Source organism: Octopus sinensis, linkage group LG8 (genome assembly GCF_006345805.1).
Source record: "Octopus sinensis linkage group LG8, ASM634580v1, whole genome shotgun sequence".
Taxonomy (NCBI): domain Eukaryota; kingdom Metazoa; phylum Mollusca; class Cephalopoda; order Octopoda; family Octopodidae; genus Octopus; species Octopus sinensis.
The window spans coordinates 44,551,589-44,575,864 of record NC_043004.1 but is presented as its reverse complement, the minus strand read 5'-3'; positions in this window follow the sequence as shown (position 1 = coordinate 44,575,864).

Genomic DNA, 24,276 nt, shown 5'->3' with positions numbered 1-24,276 from the left:
CACAGACATCCAAGCACGCACACACACACACACACACACACACACACACACACACACACATATATATATATACATATATACGACGGGCTACTTTCAGTTTCCGTCTACCAAATCCACTCACAAGGCATTGGTCGGCCCGAGGCAATAGTAGAAGACACATGCCCAAGGTACCACGCAGTGGGACTGAACCCGGAACCATGTGGTTGGTAAGCAAGCTACTTACCACACAGCCACTCCTGCGCCAATATACATACATGTTCATACAGTCGTGTATATATACACATATACATATATGACACTATACACAAGTATACATACATGTTTACGCTACACCAAGCATACATAGTCGCTGACTGCATACGCATATATATATATATATATATATATATATACATACTCTTGTACCATATACAAGCATATATACATCCTGACATTATATGCACATACTTATACAATGCTTAGATATATATACACACGCTAACACTATACACAAACATGCAGGCACACTTATAATATACACAGGCATATACATACACACATGCATATACACACGCTTGTACTATACACAAGTATATACACACGCTTACGCTTTACAGAAGGATACATAAACGCTGAGAGTATATAGAGGGGTAAACGCACGCTTTACACTATATACAGACATAGGTATCCGCTTATTCTCTTCATAGGCACACATACAAATGCGTGAACAATTGGAACACTTGAAATTTTGAATTATGTTTGAAGCAGCTTTGGCCGATACTTGTTTCTAACTTAGGCACACGGTCGTCAGTTTTTAGAAAAGTCACATACTCCGGCTTAAATACTTTTGTATTATCGACCTTGGAGGAATGAAAGGCAAATTCGACCTTGGTAGGACTTGAACGCAGAAGGTAAATTTCATGAAGAGCAAAGGTTTCATCCTGGCTGCTCAAGATCAAAGCCTATTAACCCGGAACTACCAGGCCAATGTGATGAAAAATGGAGCAGACCCAAAATGCCGATTCTGCAACGACATGATTGAAACAGTGGACCACCTAATCTCTGGATGTAAAGTCTTAGCACCAGTGGAGTATAAATTAAGACATGACAGAGTTGGCCAATATCTACACTGGCTAATAAGTCGGCATTACAATATCAAAACTGCCGACAAGTGGTATAATCACCACCCTGAGGCTGTAACTGAAGGAGAAAATGTAACGATTCTGTGGGACTTTCCAGTATATACAGACCGAACCATCAAGGCCAATAAACCAGATATTGTTGTGAAAGACCAAAACAATAAAGTTTGCTTATTGATCGACATGAGCATCCCCTGTGATCATAATATCTCAGCGAAAGAGTTTGACAAGCTCAGAAAATATAAAGACCTACTCATTGAAATTGAGAAAATGTGGCATCTCAGGGCGGTTACAATACCAGTGATCGTAGAGGAGCTAGGAATGATCAAGAAGGGAACCGAAAATTATATGAGAATGATCCCTGGCTTACCATCCCTGCAAGAAGTGCAAAAGATTGTCTTAACTGGTACATCACACGTATTGAGAAGAGCATTGTCGATGTGAGAACTGTTGCTGCTCATGTATTTTTAACAAAAAAAAAAAAAAATGAACGAACTACTGAGTTTGGTTTAATGGCCTACCAATGTATACTATGAGTTTCTTTGCCCTAGGAGTCGGGAAGACACTCGGCAAGAAATGGAAGCAAATTTGAAAGAAGAAAAAAAAAGTAATAATAATAATAATCCTTTCTATTATAAGCGCAAGACCTGAAATTTTGGGGGAGGGTTCCAGTCGATTAGATCAACTACTGTACGTAACTGATACTTAATTTATCGACCCCGAAAGGATGAAATGCAAAATCGATCTCGGCGAAATGTGAACTCAGAATATAGCGACGGGTGAAATACCTATTTTTTTACTAGCCAGAAGAGTGGCTAAACACAGAGAGGGCAAACAAGGACAGAAAAGCAAATTAAGTCGATTATATCGACCCCAGTGCGTAACTGGTACTTATTTAATCGATCCCGAAAGAATGAAAGGCAAAGTCGACCTCGGCGGAATTTGAACTCAGAACGTAGCGGCAGACGAAATACTGGTAAGTATTTCGCCCGGCGTGCTGACGATTCTGCCAGCCCGCCGTCTTAGTAATAATGATGATAATAATAATAATAATAATAATAATAATAATAATAATAATAATAATAATAATAATATAATAATAATAATAATAATTTCACAAGGCCAGCGATGTTTTGTTTTTTTGTGTGGTGGAGTAAGTCGATTATAACAACTCCAGTGTTCAATTGGTACTTATTTAAAGACTGTGAAAGGGTAGAAGACAGTCAGTCAACCTCGGCGGAATTTGAACTTAGGGCGTAAAAGACGGACAAAATGCCGCAAAGCATTCTACCAGTTTACTGAACAAATAACACTGTGGAAAGAGACCCTGAGAGACCTCTGACGACAGGTTACAATCTGCTCTCACAGAATCAACCAAATTAAGCAACACAGATTCTAAGTTCCAATCTGATCGGAAGGTAACTGAAATATAGTGGAAATCAATTAGCAACGTAATTGAGGATTTTACTTCGCCAGTTGAGGCTCCCAGGGACAGTTTTCTCTCGGTTTGTATCTTTGTAAGACCAGCCATCCTGATTCAGCAGACCTATGAACAAAGACATTCCAACTCTGACCACCCCATCCTTTTCCTGATTGCAGATAATGCAGAAACAACATAATCGAACGAGTTCTTTTAAAGAGAGTAAAGACTGATGCGTGAGAGGTTTCGTTGCTATTTATGACAAGCTGAGAACGACGCAGAGACACCAGAGTGGGAAGAAGCGATCATTCCTCTCGCCGACTGAACTCTTCAATCTCTTTATCGAGCTGCACTATAGAGCAATTGATACCGTTACAGAACCATCAGAAGTTTTCTTGGATTCCAGATATTACTTTTGTCGTATTTAGTTACGTTTATTTATCTGCTACATTGAAATATTGCAGATGTTACCTTTCTCGAAATTCTCTTGTTTTTAGTAGTAGTGTTGCTGAAGCGGCATCTGTTGATGTTAAAAAATGGTAATGTTATTGGCAAAAATAACAATAACATAGAAACAAAAAAAAACAACAAAAAACATTAATAACAATAATAATGATAACGTTGATGCTATTATAAAGGATTTTATTTACGGTTATCCAATTATCCAGTCTGCTTGTAGATCGCTAAAACAGTCTACTTCACACGGATGATCACGACGGTCAATGGCGTGTGACCAGTGTCTTCTGCCAATACATCAATATATCTACATCTCGATATCATTTCACGCACATTCATCTTTTCCACATATTAACATTTGACCGTTTTATCCTCCTCAAAACAGAGAATATTTATCTCGTAATTCTACACTATTATATTTCTCTTGTTCTTTTATTATTCCGTTCTTGGTATCTTTCTTTCGTGATATAATTCTGCATTTTTTTTTGCCTCGTCCTTCCATTTTCATTACACTTCACACGCACACACACACACATAAACACACAAACACACACACACACACACACACACACACACACACACACACACACACACACACACACAGGTGTCGCAAATAACCAGGCCGAATATAAATACATACATACATGCATACATGCATACATACAAATATATATATATATATATATAAAGTAATATATATATATATAAAGTATATATATATATATAAGTAATTCGATGTATATATATAAAGAAATTCGATGTCGTATTAGGGCATAGAATACTGCGGTAGTTGAAAGGAGAAAACCTCCCACATGGACTTGTAGTGCATATAAGTACAAACGTTGTTATTGGTAACGGGAGACAATCTTCTGCCATCGCCACGTGGACAACCAGATCACGTGTATTTGGTTTTTCTCGGCCTTCTTAATGGTAGACGCCCGAAAGCTAGAGATAGCAACGATTTCTCTTCTAGCAGTACACACAGAATCCCTGTGCCTTATGATGCACTGGTGTTGCAAATCATGTGATCTGATAGCCCGACGGAGATGGCATATGTCTCACTAGCGTTATAAACACAATTGCTTATATCTATCATAAGTCCATATGACAGATTCTCTCATAGTAACTATTGCAGTATTCCGTGCTCTAACACATGACCAACTTTTAATTTGGGATAGACATTACCTTTTGGAATGACTACTATTTCTTACGCTATTAATGATCTTTTAATAAGCCCATAGGTTGTTTGCGACACCAGTACCTGATTGGGCACTAATGTTCTATGTATATCGTTAGCAGACAAATTATTGTTGCTTCCAGCTCCCGGGCGTCTATCGTTGACAAAGCCAAGAAAGGCCAAAATCACGTGCTCTGGTTGTCCCAGCGGCGATAGCGGAGGATATCTCCCGCTAGTCATATAAACCTAAGTCAATATGAGATGTTTTTACATAGTAGCTATCGCAGTATTCTGTGTTTTAAAACAATATTTATCCCCACTTTAAGTGGAGATAAATATTCCTTTCGGTAACTATACGGCTTCTGACGCTATTAATTATCCATCCATCCATCCATCCAACTATATATAGTTGTTCAAACGATGAATAGCCTTCACGGCGTAAACCACTGGTTCGTTTTATTCTCTTTATTATCATCTTATAATCATCTCATAGTAATGACCTTTATGACTCGTATTACTACCTCAGTCAATCTAAATGTATATATTTGTCACTACCTGTCATAAACAGCCTTTTTCTATTTGCAATATGCATTTTCGTTGATTTTTCATATTTTACCCTTACATTTCCACGTGTATTTTATATTTTCTTTTCGTAACATATTTCTACTATATATATATATATATATATATATATATATCTATATATATATATATAATATTATATATATATATATAATATATATATATACATATATAAGAGGTTATTCTGTTAAAAACGTATTAGTGTACAAAATAGAGCTCGTTCATACTTAGAATTACCAGATAGCCGGCAGTATTATGGTATACTACCACATCTAGGCTTAGGCATTCCCCGAGTGAGACAAATAAAAAGGAAAGAATAAGAGTCAAAAGGAAGAGGGAGTACGATTCGACAGCTGTTTAGGGACCACTACACATGATTCGATACAACATAGATCCACATATATGTAGGATTTAAATTTAAATTAAGTAACGGTTTACCTGTATAATAGGAACTAGTTGTATTTCCTCAGGTGATATATAACCACTGTCACCGTAAGTAAATGTTTGATGTCCATGCTATCACGTCCAACTGGCCCCCTTGAATCTAGCAGAAGTTGACAGCTTCAATCCACACGGTGTGAGCGTGCCTCTTCACAAGAGGCATTGTGTACGTTGTCTGTTTACTTTGTTTCACATGTTAGGCTGCATATACTAAATTTTTTAATTTCGCAAATACACTCACACGCGGATATACCACTACATCTCTGAGCATCCCCATACACACATATGCACACACACACAGAAACCCACACTAACATACATACAGACATGCACACACACACATATATATATAATATATGTACATATATACAGATGCCTCTTCCTTTTGACTCTATTTATTATTGCCTTTATATATATATATCAGTTGAATAAAGGTACAACATGCTGTGGTTTTCACGTCTTTTATTATCGTGTTTAAAATATCCTTACAATGTTGATGTGTGTTAAACACCACAGTATTGGAACAAAACTTATATAAGAAAACTACGGCATAACCTTTGGAAGGCATATAGAGGACACATGGAAGAGATAACGCTATGATTATTTCCTTATTTGGACAATATCCCTAGAAAATGTGGAAATAATTCAGCACGCTCCTCAACAACCTACACCCTAGTCTCAAATTCACAAGAGAAATGAACAACATACAATTACCATTTCTCGACATAATGGTAATTAAAATCAACACCACAATCACAACTGATATTTATTACAAAAGCACAGATACACACCAATACCTAAATTTCAAATTATTTCTCCCAGCACACACAAAATGCAACATTCCGTACTGTCTTTCCAGGAAAATTTGTACTATAGTAGATGATCGAAATACCAGAAACGCACAACTTGTAGAACTCAAAGTATTTCTGCTCAAGCAAAAATACCCTCTCCTACCTATAGAAAATAGCATACAAGGAGCAAAGGAGATAACTATAGAACAATTTATGGCAACACGAGAAGGACAAACATATCAATGGAACAAAATATCAATTCTAGTAACAAATAATCTGCATCACCAAAGAATTTTAACATCATCAAAACAAATTTGCCAATTATGAAGCAAAGTGAAAATTACAAAAACATAACTAATCAAACACTCATCTTAAGCAAAAGACAACGACATAACCTAAAGAAATTATTAAGAAAGGCAAAATTCAACATGAAAAAACAGGATAAAACATTCACACTATCCAAGTGTAATGATAACAGATGTGGAACGTGTCAATATATGCATACTGAGTTTAATATGGCCTTAAAAACAAAGGAATAACACCGGAATAAACAAAGTTTATGTAATAAACCTCGTTAGTTTACAGCCATTTCTGCTAGAAGATGCGGTAGATTCTTAGTTGAGTACCTTAATAACATACTATAGCTTAAAGTCTCCGATGAAGCTATAGGAACTTATAGCAGAAACAGATGTAAGATAATGGATGTCATTACATAACGTTTGCATTTTCCGGTGTCGTCTCTTTGTTATTATATGTATGTATATATCCGGTGGATTTATTGTCATCCATAAGGTATTAGCTGCTCTGAAACTCTAGTAGAAGTCGACTGAGTTACACCTACCTCCACTAAGTACCGTGTGGTAGGATTGTATAGTTATTCTTTTGCTTATGAGGCGAAATTAAAATTAAAAGATATAAATATTTTAAACTGTAGTTTCAACGATTGGGTTCTCGTGTTAGCATTGACCTTGTATTACACTTTACCTTAACTTTAATAACATAGTTAATTTGCGTAGTTTTTGTTTAGGTCCAGGTAGTCCCGAACCGGACAAGTCTTTACATCTGTTTCGTATACAGTGTTTACGGAACGGTTTTGTGTGATGTGTTCATCTTCCGCTTTAGCTTCACGTTGTCGTGAGTTAATGATGCATTATCTTATAGTTTCGAGATTACGATAACGGGTTTGTTTATTCTTTGAGTGGAAATTTAGGGTACGTGTGTGAAGATGGATCCGGATGATTTGAATAAAAAACAACTAGTATATTTTGCCCATATACGGCTAGTTTAAATGCTAAAGGCCAGTCGTTATTTCGCCACACTAGACAGATTTGAATGGAATTATTGCTGAATCTAAGGACCGTGATTGGGTCGAATTCGACTTGCAATTTTATAGAGATCGACAAAATTAATACTAATGAAGCACAGTGGATATAAACACACTGTCGAGTAGTACTCTTAATAATAATAATAATAGTAGTAGTAGTAGTAGTAGTAGTAGTAGTAGTAGTAATAATAATAATAATATAATAATAATAATAGTAATGAAATTATTGTATACAGTGCTCAGGTGCACCACAATTTGTCAAAAGTGTGTATAAAGCATGTGCAGTAATGTACAATGTCTGGGGAGTGAACAGTGTATGAGTCAGATACATGCTTGCGTGTTTATAGAGGGGAGAAAATCAGGTGTAGCGTTGGCGAATCTCAGGAAGCATGGAAAGTTTGAAGGATGCAGTACTCCGGCAACTAACAACTTATGCCGGCAGTTTGTTCCATGCTTCAGCAACTCTTAGCGTGAAAAAGTGTTTCCGAAAGTCATGGGAGCTGCGCTGTTTTCTGACTTTGTAAACATGTCCACGGGTGTTAGACAGGTGGAGTTTGAAAAGGTGCTCAGAGTTATTGTTCGTAAGATGGTTAATAATTTTATGGGTGTCTGCCAAGTCAGCTGCCAGACTTCGGAGTTTCAATGTATCCATGCCCAGGGAAGTAAGGCGTTCAGAATATGGCAAATTAAGTCGGGTAATACTTATTTCCTTACAGGTGTGGCCTAAGCTAGAATGACATGTATTTCTGTTTTGCCAGTTGTTTGGTTTGACCGCTAAGCTTGACGATAACCTTTAGATAATTAATCTAATCTTGGCAAACGTTATGTTTTCCATCCAGTCTTGTTAAATTTTCACCGCTGGAGTGACACATAATTAAGGGAGCAATTATACTTGTTATTTTAACAAATATCTTCCAGTCATACAATTAACGATTTCTATTATTAAACAATTAAGAATATTATTGACAACAAGCTCACCGATTTCTGAGAGCCACTTCCTCTAATGGACGATGCCTCTTCCTCTAGAGTAAAAAAAAAAAATGCCACAACGGTTCCTATCCATTTGGTAATTTTAAGCGCAATTCTTTCCTATATCTCGTATTGGAAAGAAATCCATTTAAAGTTACTAAATCGTTGGGGAGCATTGTGGAGCGATATCACAGAGTAATTATTTTAATATCAGTAATTTGTAGAGTAAGTCATCAAAGTCAGTGTTTTAGATCTAGAAATATTTCAGATGAAATTTGAGCCCCAAGACAGAAAGGATGTTGTGAACTTTTTAAATTTTTGAACATCAGTGTTTAAAGCATCAGCATTGTGTGAAGGCGCGTGGTTTAGTGGTTAGGGTATTCGGTTCACGATCGTAATGTTGTGAGTTCAATTCCCAGCGACAGGTTGTGTATTCGAGCAAAGCCACTTTATTTCATGTTGCTCCAGTCCACTCAGCTGGCAAAAATGTGTAGTATCAGTATTTCAAAGGACCAGCCCAGTCCCGACGGTGAATCTGTCTGAGAACTTCGTTAAGGGTAAACGTGTCTGTGGAGATCTCAGCCACCTGCACGTTGATTTCACAAGCGAGCTGTTCCGTTGATCGGATCAACTGGCACCTTAGTCGTCGTAACCGACGGAGTGCTGGAGGAACATCGCCTAGTGGTTAGAGCAGCGAACTCACGGTCGAGGGGTCGCGGGTTCGAATCTCAGACCGGGCGATGTGTGTGTTTATGAGCGAAACACCTAAGCTCCACGCAGCTCCGGCAGAAGGTAATGGCGAAACTTCTGCTGATTCTTTCGCCACAACTTTCTCTCACTCTTTCCTCATGCATCTTGCAGCTCACCTGCGACGGACCGGCGTCTCGTCCAGGTGGGGAACCTATACGCCAAGATACCGGGAAACCGGCCCTAATGAGCCTGGCATGGCTCGAGAAGAAACAAAGAAAACCGACGGAGTGTCGGTTATTTCCGCTGTTCGTTTATTTTATTTTTACGTCGATGCTTGCCTTAACTTTTTACTACAGCATTTTTCTTTGGCTATTAACATCATTAAATACATGACTGCACCATTTGAGCGTAAGAATGTCTGATGACGACTTAGTTTATACAGCTCCCTAAAGGAGCTTACTTCTATTTATAGTGGATATTTCTAGACATTATATCGTCCACAACTATCGATTATAATGCTTTCATTTATATAGCATTTCTCTTTTAGCTGAAGTGTCTTCAAGTAAAGTGAGAAATGTGTCTAAGAAATTTTACTTGCGTCATTTTGGACTCTATCACCGACGTAAATGTGATACTTATTATCATAAGTGCGTTTAGAATTTTCCTTCGTTTTTTATTATAAACTGCAGTATTTGTTTGCTCAATGCATAGAATAGAAAAGAATATCATAAATTTTACTATATTTTAATATATTTAATTTTATTTAAAATATATACATATGCATACATACATACATCCATACACACGCACACACACGTAGATATATAAATAAATATTCAAATGTGTTATATATATATATATATATATATACATATATATATATATATATATATATATATATATATATACGCATATATATACATATATATAACCATATACATATATATATATATATAAATGTAAACATATACACATACTTATATATATATATCACCGAGACAGACCAGGCTATCAGATGTTGGTACACATCGCTGGTCACAATGCACTTCACATTGTTTTAGCCTTCAAATGACGCCACCCCGCTGGCTAAGTGAGCAGGCCAACAGAAGAAAAAGTGAGAGAAAGTTGTGGCGAAAGATGACAGCAAAGATCGCCACCACCCCCTGCCGAAGCCTCGTAGAGTTTTAAGTGTTTTCGCTCAATGAACACTCACAACGCCAGGTCCGGGAATCGAAACCGCAATCTTACGACCGCGAGTCCGCTGCCCTAACCACTGGGAATTGAACTCACAACATTACACACACACATATATATATTGTATAAAAATATAATACGTATATGTATATATGTATATATATATATATATATATATATCTATAATATATATATATATATATATATATATATATATAATATATAATATATAATATATATATATATATATATACATTATTGGTGAATGAAGAAATGGAGCTGAACGCAGATTGAACAGAAATCGTTTTATTTCATTCTACACGTGTTTCGAAAGGCACACATTACCAAAATCCGATTGAATAATGGGACCACATTGTGTCTTTCTCTTCTTTCTCTTTTTTCTTCCCGAAGAGAAAGACACAATGTGGTCCCATTATTCAATCGGATTTTGGTAATTTGTGCCTTTCGAAACACGTGTAGAATGAAATAAAACGATTTCTGTTCAATCTGCGTTCAGCTCCATTTCTTCAATTCACCATAATGTTTTAATTTCAATTATCCGCACCAACGCACGGTTGCAACGCCAGATGGTTGTACCTCCAACCGTGCTGTTTACTGCTGTGATTTTTGCTACTAAGGTATCGGTTAAACTTTTGATAATCTACTACAAGATTATTCATCTTTCTATTTCACATAATATATATATATATATATATATATATATATATATATATATATATACATGTACACACACACACATTTATAGTTTAAAGTCACGCGAGATGTTAGGCAAGATCAGATTTATTTTTTTGATATTTATATACATGCGTGTGTGTGTGGATGTGTGGATGTGCATGTATATATGTATAAGTATGTGATCTCTTGAGCACCACCAGCAAAAAAAAATTTTCCTCTGTCTTCCCTTCTCGGGATCTTTCCTTCTCCTTTGTTTCCGACAAAGAGCTCCGCTCGAAACGTTAAACCCTCCTTCCCTTCTTTCCTGAGCGTCAAATAATACTTTAATTGTTCCACGTCCTCGCGTTGGTGTGTCTAATTCTGTGTTTTCTTGTTTGGATTAACTATATATATATATTATATATATATATATATATATATATATATATAATATATATATATATATATATATATATATATATATATATATTATATATATATATATATATATATATATATATATATATTTATATATATATATGAACGGGTGTATACATTGCTGGTGAGACGGATGAGTCATAAAGCGTCAGGCAAGGTGTTCTGTAATATTCTCTCTTTGTCTAGATGCTCTGAGTTCAAAACCAGCCGATGTCAACATTAGCAGTCATCGTTTCCGCTGATGGGGAAATAAATGATCAGTCTAGGAATTGGGGTCGATTCATCCACTTTCGATCTTATTCCCTGGACGGAATTATTGACGTTCACACCCAGATGAGGTTGAGCGCAACAAGGACTGAAAAGCCCGACGCGCGCGCGTCGACCCAACCACGCATCTACACACACACACACATACACACACACTTACACACACACACACAATCTCACACACATACAAATACACGTACACACACACACATATATATAATAGAATTATGTTACAAAAAGAAAATATAAAATACACGAGGAAATGTAAGGGTAAAATATGAAAAATCAACGAAAATGCACATTGTAAATAAAAAAATGACCTTTCATAAAAAGCCTTTTTTAAATTTACAAGGTGTATTTTCGTTGATTTTTCATATTTTACCCCTATATATATATATATATATACATATATTGACGTACATACATTCTTTTACTCTTTTACTCTTTTACTTGTTTCAATCATTTGACTGCGGTCATGCTGGAGCACCGCCTTTAATCGAGCAACTCGACCCCGGGACTTATTCTTTTGTAAGCCCAGTACTTATTCTATCGGTCTCTTTTGCCGAACCGCTAAGTAACGGGGACATAAACACACCAGCATCGGTTGTCAAGCAATGCTAGGGGGACACACACAAATACACACACGCATATATATATATATACATATATAAGACGGGCTTCTTTCAGTTTCCGTCTTCCAAATCCACTCAGAGGGCCATGGTCGGCCGGAGGCTATAGTAGAAGACACTTGCCCAAGGTGCCACGCAGTGGGACTGAACATAGAACCATGTGGTTGGTAAACAAGCTACTTACCACACAGCCACTCCTGCGCCTATGTATATGCTTTGTAATTATGTTTTGTTATTGTGTGTCCTTTTTTATATTTGTGCTTAAATATTCGCTATTTCCTGTATTCTACAAACCCCTAATTTCTATGGATAGCATTTTCTATACTCTACATTTTTGTATTGTTACTTCTACATAATTCTTCCACTGAATCTTCAATCCCAGACTTTCATTGCGTAATTTAATCTTTTCTCATTTTTCCTCCTTTACCTTTTTCTCTCGTTCTGAAAAACTTTGAATAAATCTCTACATAAAATAGACACGATAAGAGAATATCCAGAAAAGAAACACGAAATGGTAATTTAGTAGTCAAGACTGATCATACTTGCGATCGGTTCCAAACGTCAAGGCACTATAACGTTTTTGGTGTCTGCTTTCCTTTTCTTAATGTAATACTTTGGAACATTAATCTATATAAAGTAATCAACCATACCGAAAAGAAACTAAGAATTTCCCCAGAGAATTCACTCTGTTTTTGTTTGTTTGTGTCTTGCTTCCTTATAAATATATCACAAACATGGTCGCCCGTTTCTTCGTCAATACAACCATTTCAATATATGCAAAAATGGAACGTCGCTAAGAGTAAGAAAATAATACTACATCGAAAAAGAAATTGATTTCATTTGAAGACAATTTTAGAATATTTCTTTAACGAGAAACTAAATCAGATACATAATACATGCGCGCGCCCACACACACACACATACACATATATACTTAATATTTTATAAGTGTGAAGGGGCGTGGTCTGGTGGTTCGAGTGTTCGTCTCAAAATACTGTGGGCAGGATTCGATTTCTGTGCCGGACAGTGAATTGTGTCATGGATCCAGACTTCTCATTTCATTTTTGTTCCATTCTGCTCAGATGGAATTGCGTACAGGCATGGTATTAGTATCGCCTTGCACACCATCATTTCTCTCTCACTCTCTCAGAAAGGAAACATGACCTTGCCGCAAGCACGCACGTGAACATGTGTGTGTGTGTGTGTGTGATTTAAGCTAATACAATAGCCCAAGCCTTCTTCATTCCCAACCTGCATACACATAGAGACAGATATACGCATGCATATATATTAATCTAATTTCCCATTTATATTATCTCATATGCAACCTCATACAATTACGCTGCAATGCATGTTTATATTCGTTCGTATAAATGTTGCTTTTATATATAAATGCATGTATATATATATATATATATATATATATATATATAATATATATATATATATATATATATATATATATATATATATATATATATATATAATAAATGTGTTCTTTTATAGCCTAACCAGGCTCATCGGCCCGGTTTCCCGGTTTCAATGACATATGTGTTCCCCAGCTGGACGGGACGCTAGTCCATCGCAGCGTTACTCATTTTTGCCAGCTGCGTGGATTGGATCAACGTGAAATGAAGAGTTTTGCTCAAGAACGTGACGCATCGCCCGGTCTCGCTCGGTCCAGAAAACGATATTAATATTACAGGTTTAGATAGTAAATTCTTGCTGTGGTTATAAATATTAAAATGAACATTCAGAGGTTTATTATTAGATGTAAACTGAAAATAACATTGTAGAGAAGATAGTAGAGCTAGGAAGGAAGAATAGAGAAAAAGGTTTAAATTATAAGTATCGATATGTAATACATTGACTATGTTTATGTATAAATAAAAGTATGAGTTAAGAAGCTAGTATGGCATAAAGTGAGAAGGAAGTTTATATTGGTATTATGTTGGTAATGCATATTCATGAAATGGAAGATTATTGTGCATTCTGAAGATGAGAAATACTTTTTTACGAGCACTGGGTGCACATAATTAGACAAAAAAAACCCCCAAAGTAATTCAAATATAATGTTATATAAAAAGTCTAATAAGGGAAAATAATTGTTAATATATATACTAATACGTTAGGAGAGACATATCTGCAAATCAGTATACATAGATATATGCTTTCTAGTTGTTTTCAGATTAAGGTGTACATAAAGGAAGGAACAGCGTACAAATATAAATATACTCATATCCGCAGAGATATAGATATAATTATAATCACCCACACATATAAAAAAATGTTATTATATATATATATATATATATATTATATATATAATATATATATATATATATATGTGTGTGTGTGTGTGTGTGTGCGTGTGTGTGTGTGTGTATACGTATATATATATAGTGATATATATACCTCTATATATATGTGTGAGTGTGTTCAGATGTGAAACTTTCGTATATGTACACACGTTCATATAAAAAATACATATTGTTGGTAACAAATAGATGATAAGTACAATATAGCTAATAGGTATACACACAGAATGCCAAATAAGATCGATATCTAAAAATGCAGACATGGTTGTATGCAAGTTGGACAACAGGAAGTATCATATGTTTACATATATCAGTTGTAAAATATAATTAAAAATCAGGTAGATTAGCAAGTAACATAAAACAGTATTAACTAAAATAAGTAAGTGGGGGAGGTTTTGTTAGGGACATATTATGCAAATAAAATAAATTACAAAAAAGATAGGTATATTATATGCTACAGGAAGTTATAAAAAAATATATTGAGTGAAAGGGAGATCTTGGGAGATTTGGAGCAAGTGTTCGCCCAAAATATGTGGGTCGCCCAAAATATGGTGGGTCATCTAATTATTACAGGGAAGATATTAGAATAAAAGGAAATGTTATTAAAAAATTCAAGTAACGGGGGGGTGGGGGTGAGGGTAGAATTATTTAAGATTAATAAAATGGAATTTCGTCTTTGGCTTACATGAAAAGAAATTTTTCATCCCAATTATTAACCAGATGTCTATTCATTCTCATTATATTGAAGCTTTCTTCCAAACATAACCCTCAAAATTTGTTATTATATCTATAAGAGGGAAAAGAATATAGGATTTTCCAAGATATTGAGTAATCAATATTGTTTCTGTTGAGCTGCCAAATTTCTTTTGATTCACCTGTGGTATTCTCTCTTTTAGGATCATTAAAGGAAGATCTATGATTATTGATTCGTGATTTTATAGAATTTTTCGGGGAACAAATGTATATATATTTAGATGAGTTATGAGTAATAATAGTTACTTGGTATACTAGTTCTTTCATTTTGCAATTTCTGTCTACTTCACAAGTGGCTGGGTCTTAGCTATTACAATTTAAATTATTGGGTGGTACTATGGTGTTTTGTCTATATTTATTAGGGATAATGGAGTTTGGGTTATTATCATAATAGTAGTTGTTAGTTATAGAATTACTGGAGTTGCATATTTGATGAATTGTTTTTTTAATTTATTATAGCATAGGTCCAGTTTCTTAATGTTAAAAGATGAGATTATCCTAAATAGGGTTAGAGTCACGGAAAATCCAAATCTGATTTTTTAATATTTTTAATATTTTTAATATTTTTGCATATTTGAAGCATTAAAAGTTTTTATTAATTATATTTGTAATGGATCTATTGAAATTAGATTTTAGTTGTTTGCCAAAAGGTATTATGATCAAAATATATTGCTGTTTTCTTTATTTGAGTGATGAGTTGTGTTTGCGAGGTCAGCTATTCTTACACATGGTATTGGATTATTTTTGGCGATTTTGTTCCTATCTATATTAACATGATTTCTGTGGTTATGTTTATTATTGGAGGGATTAGAGGAGATGAGATTATTTTCATTTTTTATGCTTATTGGTTTAATATTCTTATTTTTATCTATAAATAAGTATTCTTGGAGTTTATTGTCAGTATTATTGGGTTTATTAATATTAGTATTAGTGTAGTCAGTAAGGTGGGAATTGCTAAAATTAATATTATGTTTTCTTTTAGTAATTATTAAGTAATCGTGCTCGTATTGATTTAGTTTATTAGGATATTTAATGCAGTTCTGAATTCCTTGAAGTGTATATTTGGAATGTATATTTTAGATTAAAAAAGAACTTTATCCCAATTTTGAAAACTAAAATTATAAAAAAACCGCATTATCTATGGGATGATCCAATATATTATATATATATATATATATATATATATATATATATTATATATATATATATAAAGTTAATCCAAACAAGAAAACACACAAAAGCACAACAACGCGAAGACGTGGAACAAATATAGTATTATTGGACGCTCAGGAAAGAAGGAGAGTTTAACGTTTCGAGCGGACCTCTTCGTCGGAAACATAGGTGAAGGAAATATCCAGAGAAGGGAAGACAGAGGAATGTATATACATATTATATTATATATATATATATATATATATATATATATGTATATATACATATTATTCTATTGTTTTATTTATTACAGTCATTTGACAGTGGCCATGGTGGAGCACTGTTTTTAGTCGAAGACATCGTCCCCAGTACCTATTCTCTGTAAGCTTAGTACTTATTCTATCGGATTCTTAGGCTGATCCGCTAACTTGCAGGATCTTAAGTACACCAGCATATGATATCAAGCAATGGTAGGGGTCAAACACACACACAGACACATACGCACACACACATATTCGACGCGCTTCTTTCAGGTTCCGTTTATATATATATACATAAATATATATATATGTATATCGTCACCTTTTTCAAGCCTAGCCAGGCTCATGGGCCCGGTTTGCCGGTTTCTATGGTGTATGTGTTCCCACCAGTTGGATGGGACACCAGTCCATCGCAGCGTTACTCAAGAAACAGGAAGAGAGAGTGAGAGAAAGTTGTGGCGAAAGAATACAACAAGGGTCCCCACCGCGCACTACCGGAGCATCGTGGAGCTTTTAAGTGTTTTCGCTCAATAAACACACACACAACGCGCGGTCTGGGAATCGAAACCGCGATCCACCGACCTCGAGTCCGCTGCCCTAACCACTGGGCCATTGCGCCTCCACACACACACACACACACACACATATATATATATATATACGTATAAACATATACGTCATAAATGTATATCATTATATGATTGAACGCCACGCATCCATTCCAAGTAAGGTTATCATATATGTGTATGAATATATATGTATATATGTATATATATATGTATATATATGTATATGTATATATATATATATATATATAATATATATATATATATATATATATATATAATATATATATTATATATATATATATGTGTTTGTATATATATATATATATAATATATATGTATATGTTATATATATATATAATATATATATGTTTGTATATATATATATATATATTATATATATATATATATATAATATATATATATATATGTATAGGTATATATATATATATATATATATATATATATATATATATATATATGTATGTATGTATGTATATATTCACACGTAAAAGCTAGCTCGGGTTAACCTTTGTTCTTACCTAGAGTATTTGCGCCACACCTGCCCATACAAATACTGAATTAATGAGGTTGTCAAATTCCAGATTCCAGATTATTTGCTTATTTTAGAGGAAATTTTGATCAATACAAGGAACACCTTTAACCCACTATTTGACCGCTAAATTGAACTTTATATTTTCTATTCTGTAATATATTGGTTAACAATATATAACAGAATCGAATCAACATCAGCAAAATGTATTTCCTTATCCCAGCTCTTCTCCATATTTTACTCTCTCTCTTCGGTTTAGCTGCTTCGGGAATCATCGATAAGACGAGAAGGTTTCTTGTTTGCGTGGCAGGAGATTGGTTGCAGTTAAAACAAGCAGAGTATTGTTACAGAGAACTGACAAATAATAACAATTTAAATATATAGCTGTAGGCATGGCTGTGTGGAAGGAAGTTATCTTCTGAAACACATAGTTTCGAGTTCAGTCCCACTGCGTGGTATCTTGGACAAATGTCTTCTAACATATCCTTGTGAGTGGATTTGGTAGACGGAAGACGAAAGAAGTCCGTCGTCTATGTGTGTGCGTTTGTGTGTGTTTGTCTGCGTACATGAGTGAGTGTGTGTATGTCTGCTCGTGTATTCGATCCTGTGTCTGTCTTCCAAGGCTTGAACATCTGTGGTGGTTCGTTTACATCCAACTAACATATCGGTTAGGCAAAACAGACCAATAATAACTATTGGGGGTCGATAAAACCTGCTCCCTGCAGGTTTATAAGCATTCTTATGAAGTCAGTAGTTAATCTCTCGGTTCCGACGATGATTGTTCCTGCTCAAGTCAACTGAACTTATGAACTCATTGAATTATTTGTGGCTCTATATCAATCCACAGATAATTGTATCATAATGGAAGGTGAGACATAGAATCATCTTAGTGAAATGTGTAACAGATTTTACTAATTCCTTTACAACCACAGTAAATGCAACGGGTTTCCACTATGATCGTCAACTTAATTTCGATATCAAGACTTTGTTAGATTGACAGATTTAGGAAAAAAGAATTATCTAAGATGTTCCATTGTTAGCTTGAACCCGAATTCCCATGATTGCGAAACGAACATCTTAACTACTCAAGCAAATTCGTTTCTACACAGACAGAAATACAGACATAACAAGTAGATGGATCAATGGCGTTTACGACTAGTGGTATTCGGTTGTTCAGTCAACTGAACTACCATCCTAATCAATTAGGGTGTAAGGGACTGAGCAGTCCACACACACATATGTACCATCAGTATAAGCGTCAAGCAATCATCGTGAAAGACTGAGCAACAAACTATGACCTTACAATTACCGGTACAAACCACCTATTAGAGTTACTTAACCTTTTCTGTTGTCCCAATTTCATTCTCAAGGCTGTGGCCCACCTGAAGTTATAGAAACAGACACTTGCCGAGGATGCCAGGCAATGATATATATATATATATATATATAAATGAGTAAATATTCGAATGGATATTCATATAGATATTATTAGCATTAGCAGTAAATTTATAAATAATTAAAGATTATAATAACATTAATATTAGTGGCTTGCAAGCAATAATGCCGTGATCCTCTGACTGCGAGTCTGCTACCCTAACCACTGCGCCATTGCGCCTCCACTTTGGTAAATATATGCACCTGTGTAGGTGCGTGGCTTAGTGGTTAGCATGTTGCGCCCACGATTGCGAGATCGTTGGTTCGTTTACCAGACCGAGCGTTGTGTTCTTGAGCAAACACTTCATTTCACGTTGCTCTGCGATCATTTCATTATCTGGCACGCGGCACACGGTGCACCTCTACTAATAATGTCGATTTGATGGAGGAAGTCAGCTCATGTGTATACAAACATTTGATCACAATCAAAAAATCATCTGAGTGGTTTTTCGGCAAGAAATTCAATTCTTTATTGACCACTAAAAGCTTTACATAGTACAGGACAGACAGGGTGGTGGTCATACATATCATCGATAACGAAATGAAATAACAAAGTGATGGCGTGCAAGCAGTGGTAACAAGTGTGAAGTTTAGAAATTTTAAATATAGATGAGAATAACACGGTGATACTCCAAAAGGAGAAGCCTATTGGGCTGGAGGTGGAAACCCCATAAACCATGAGGGTATCCTTGGCGGACCAAGCGTACAATACAGAACGACTCTGATAGATAACCGTTCACCCGGACTATCGACTGAATGTTGCTGTATAAGGCGGTGATCTAACCGCGGAAGGTCGGGACAAACCCGGCCGCCTCGAGAACTGCCGTCATATAGCGCTTCTAATTGATGTAAATGGATCAGTGCCCATCCCATGCCAGGATTATTTATTACCCCCATAATGGTGTAGCTCATGAATTGGAGGTTGTCGCTGATGATTCTATTTGGGATGGCGCAACTTTGTGCCTCCTCACCTAGTTTATCAACGACAAGCGCCAATCCCTTAACTAGCAACTGGCCGAAATCTTCAGCTCTGCATTAGAGTGATGGGCTTGAATTGTGAATTACATTCCCCTTGTTTGGTGCCTTCCTTAGCAGTACCACTGCCCCTCGGTTCACAAAGCTAGCAATACTCCTGTTCTGCCGCCAGTTGCAGATTATAGCCAGTAGGCTCCCCCAAAAATATGTGTGCCTGTGGTGTGGAGGGGTGTCAGGGAAGTGTTCTTTCTTATTCTATTCTCTTTTTGGGGGGCCTCCTTCCATTCGGAGTTGGTGGTAGCTGAGTTCGCATCTGATGTAGGGGTTTCCTTTTGTGTTTTGCTTATCCTTTGCTGAACTGGCGCTGGTGAGTGATCTGGAAGTGCATTTTCTCCCGCGGGCGTCTCCTTAGATTTTTGCTGCTGGAGCTGAGACTGCTGTAGATTATTCTGGTTCATCCGCGCTAAGCCTGGCCTTGGCCTGATAATCCGGAGTTGAGGCGACTTGAGTCTAAGTCTGTGCTGGTTTTGTTTTGCTGTGCCGAGGTTGCTCGTTTGGTGGCAAGAGGCTCACTACAGAGGATTCCAGTGGGCAGGTTACAAGAGTATGGCCCTTCTGCCCACATTTGTAGCATCTGGGTCTGCGCCCCTCCACCATGACGTGAATCGCTATCCTATCTGGCAGTTTGATCAGGCCTTGCAGCGATTCAAGGTCCTGTTGGGATGCTTGAATCATTAGTTCTAGGCCTTGGAACCACCAGTTTTGTTGGTGGGCTTGGTGACTTGAAGAATGTTACATGTTACACTTTGATGTAGCTCTCATATGATTTGTCGACGTGAAAAGAAGATAAATGTCTCCTTGGACATTCAGAGGTATCCAATTGTCCGAGGAAGTAGGTCATCCTGCTATTCTCTCTCTCTCTCTCTTTCTCCCTCTCTCTTTATGTGTGTGGGTGTATATATATATATATATAATATATATATATATATTATATATACACCTACATACCTACATATATGTGTGTGTATAATATGTATATATATATACATATATGTATATATATATACATGTATATATGTATATATATATATTATATATATATATAGTACATATATGTATATATATGTACATATATACATATATAAGTACATATAACATACAATATATATATCTATATGTATATATATATATATACACACACATAGACACACATATATATAATATTTATTTATATACATATATATGCATATATATATACCACACATATATATATATATATATATATATATATCATATATAATAATATATATATGTATGTATATATGTACTTATATATGTATATATGTATATATATATATACTTATATATACACACACATATATGTAGGTATGTGGTTATAGGTTATACTATGTATCCGTTAGTTTATCTCAGTAATGAAGACTTAGAGATATACTAGAAATGAAAATAACTGTTTTCCTTTCTCCATTATTCTTTACCATACCAATTTAGAATTCCGCTTTGCTGGAACTAAAGAAAACGCGAATAACTGAATGAGAAAAAAAAAAAATTACCGAGAAAGAAAAAAAGGAAAAAAGAAGAAAACATACTTCCCAACTCAATATTTTGTCTAGGAAAGGTGTTTCAGAATCTTATTTCTGCAATAGATTCTGGAGAATCAAGAAAATTGGTGATAATGTTAAACACTTACATTTGTATAAGTGAGACATAGCCAGCTGCAGACATAATATGAATAAATAAATAAGAAAATAAATAAAGAAAGAAAGAAATAACCAAGGAAAATTTAACACAAATTAGTAATAGTCTATTACGATTTGGTGAATTAAAAAAAAAAACGAAAATAACTATTATATTGCTTTTTTTTACCACGTCTGTTCCTGCTTTTATAACAACTTGCAACATTTTCTCTCTTCTGTTGAAGGATCACTCAATATATTTGAATTGAATATCATGTTTATCGTTAAAAGGAAATTGTTGACAGTGACTTTGAAGTTTGGCTTAGTGTGTATGTAGCTTCTTCTTCATCATCATCATCATCATCTTCTTCTTCTTCTTCTTCGTCGTTGTCGTCGTCTTATTTTCCTCCTCCTCCTTCTTCTTTTTCTTCTTTTTCTTCTTCTTCTTCTTCTTCTTCTTCTGCTTCTTCTTCTTCTTCTCCTCCTCCTTCTTCTTCTTTCTTCTTCTTCTTCTTTCTTCTCCTTCTTCTTCTTCTTCTACTTCTTCTTCTTCTTCTTCTTCTTCTCCTCCTCCTTCTTCTTCTTCTTCTCCTTCTTCTCCTTCTTCTTCTTCTTTTCCTTCTTCTTCTTCTTCTTCTACTTCTGCTTCTTCTCCCCCTCCTCATCCCACCCCTCATTCTTCTTCTTCTTCTTCTTCTTCTTCTTCTCCTCGTCCTCCTCCTACCCTCATCCTCCTCCTGCTCTTGTTCCTCTTCCTCCTCCTCCTTCCTCTTCTTCTTCTTCTTCTTCTTCTATACACATCTACTGCATAGTCTTGTACCATACGTTAATATACGTGTATACATATGAAAATGCTATTCCATGCTCACCCACTCGAAAATTGTAATTCACGTCTCAAAATACTTTATTAAACAACGCATACATTACAAGCACCAAGCCACACCTAAATGATAAGGCAAAAGTTTTAAAATAATCTTTACCCTCATCTTCCAAATTATAACTTGATGGGGGTTACGATCGACAAAGCTTCTATGTCGCTGTCCACATTTTCTTTGTCTATGTGTTCATGTGTATAAATGTGTGTTTGTGTGTATATGTATAATTCATATGTACGTACGCATGCATGTGTACACATATATATATAGATACACACACATACACACATATACGCACATCCATACGTACAGAGCTACGTGTATATGCGGACCTTACAGCTCTTGTAACCTGACTATGAATTCTCATTTGTACCTAACATCATAGGTTCATTAAGTTATGTAGCTACAAATTTGTACATAAAACTAGAAATACTCAGTTTCTCGGAGAAAGTAAAAAATTAAAAAGAATCACGGTTTCTCCAAACCCAATCTATTATTGAAATTGAAAATTTGCAAGAAATTTCAAGAATTATAGACGCAGGAGTGGCTGTGTGGTAAGTAGTTTGCTTACCAACCACATGGTTCCGGGTTCAGTCCCACTGCGAGACACTTTGGGCAAGTGTCTTCTACTATAGCATCGGGCCGACCAAAGACTTATGAGTGGATTTGGTAGACGGAAACTGAAAGAAGCCTGTCGTATATATGTATATATATATATATATATATATATATATATATATATATATATTTGTTTGTGTGTCTGTGTTTGTCCTCCCAACATCGCTTGACAACCGATGCTGGTGTGTTCATGTCCCCGCAACTTAGCGGTTCGGCAAAAAGAGTCCGATAGAATAAGTACTGGGGAAGCACTCCGTCGGTTACGACGACGAGGGTTCCGGTTGATCCGAATCAACGGAACAGCCTGCTCGTGAAATTAACGTGTAAATGGCTGAGCACTCCACAGACACGTGCACCCTTAACGTAGTTCTCAGGGATATTCAGCGTGACACAGAGAGTGACAAGGCCGGCCCTTTGAAATACAGGTACAACAGAAACAGGAATTAAGAGTGAGAGAAAGTTGTGGTGAAAGAGTACAGCAGGGATCACCACCATCCCCTGCCGGAGCGTCGTGGAGCTTTACGTGTTTTCGCTCAATAAACATTCACAACGCTCGGTCTGGGAATCGAAACCGCGATCCTATGACCGCGAGTCCGCTGCCCTAATCACTGGGCCATTGCGCCTCCACTAGAATAAGTACTAGGTTTACAAAGAATAAGTCCAAGGGGTCGATTTGCTCGACTAAAAGCGGTGCTCCAGCATGGCTGCAGTCAAATGACTGAAACAAGTAAAAGAGTAAAAGAGAGTAAAGAGTAATTCTCCACCTGAAATTCGTATGTGATTAGATGCGCACACTTGAGTGTATGCATCGACAGTTCAACTAACACACCAACTCAAGGACATATTTACACCTGCAGAAGCTCTCTTCACTATAAAAGTCATGTTTTGTTACTGACCGGCTTGAGGT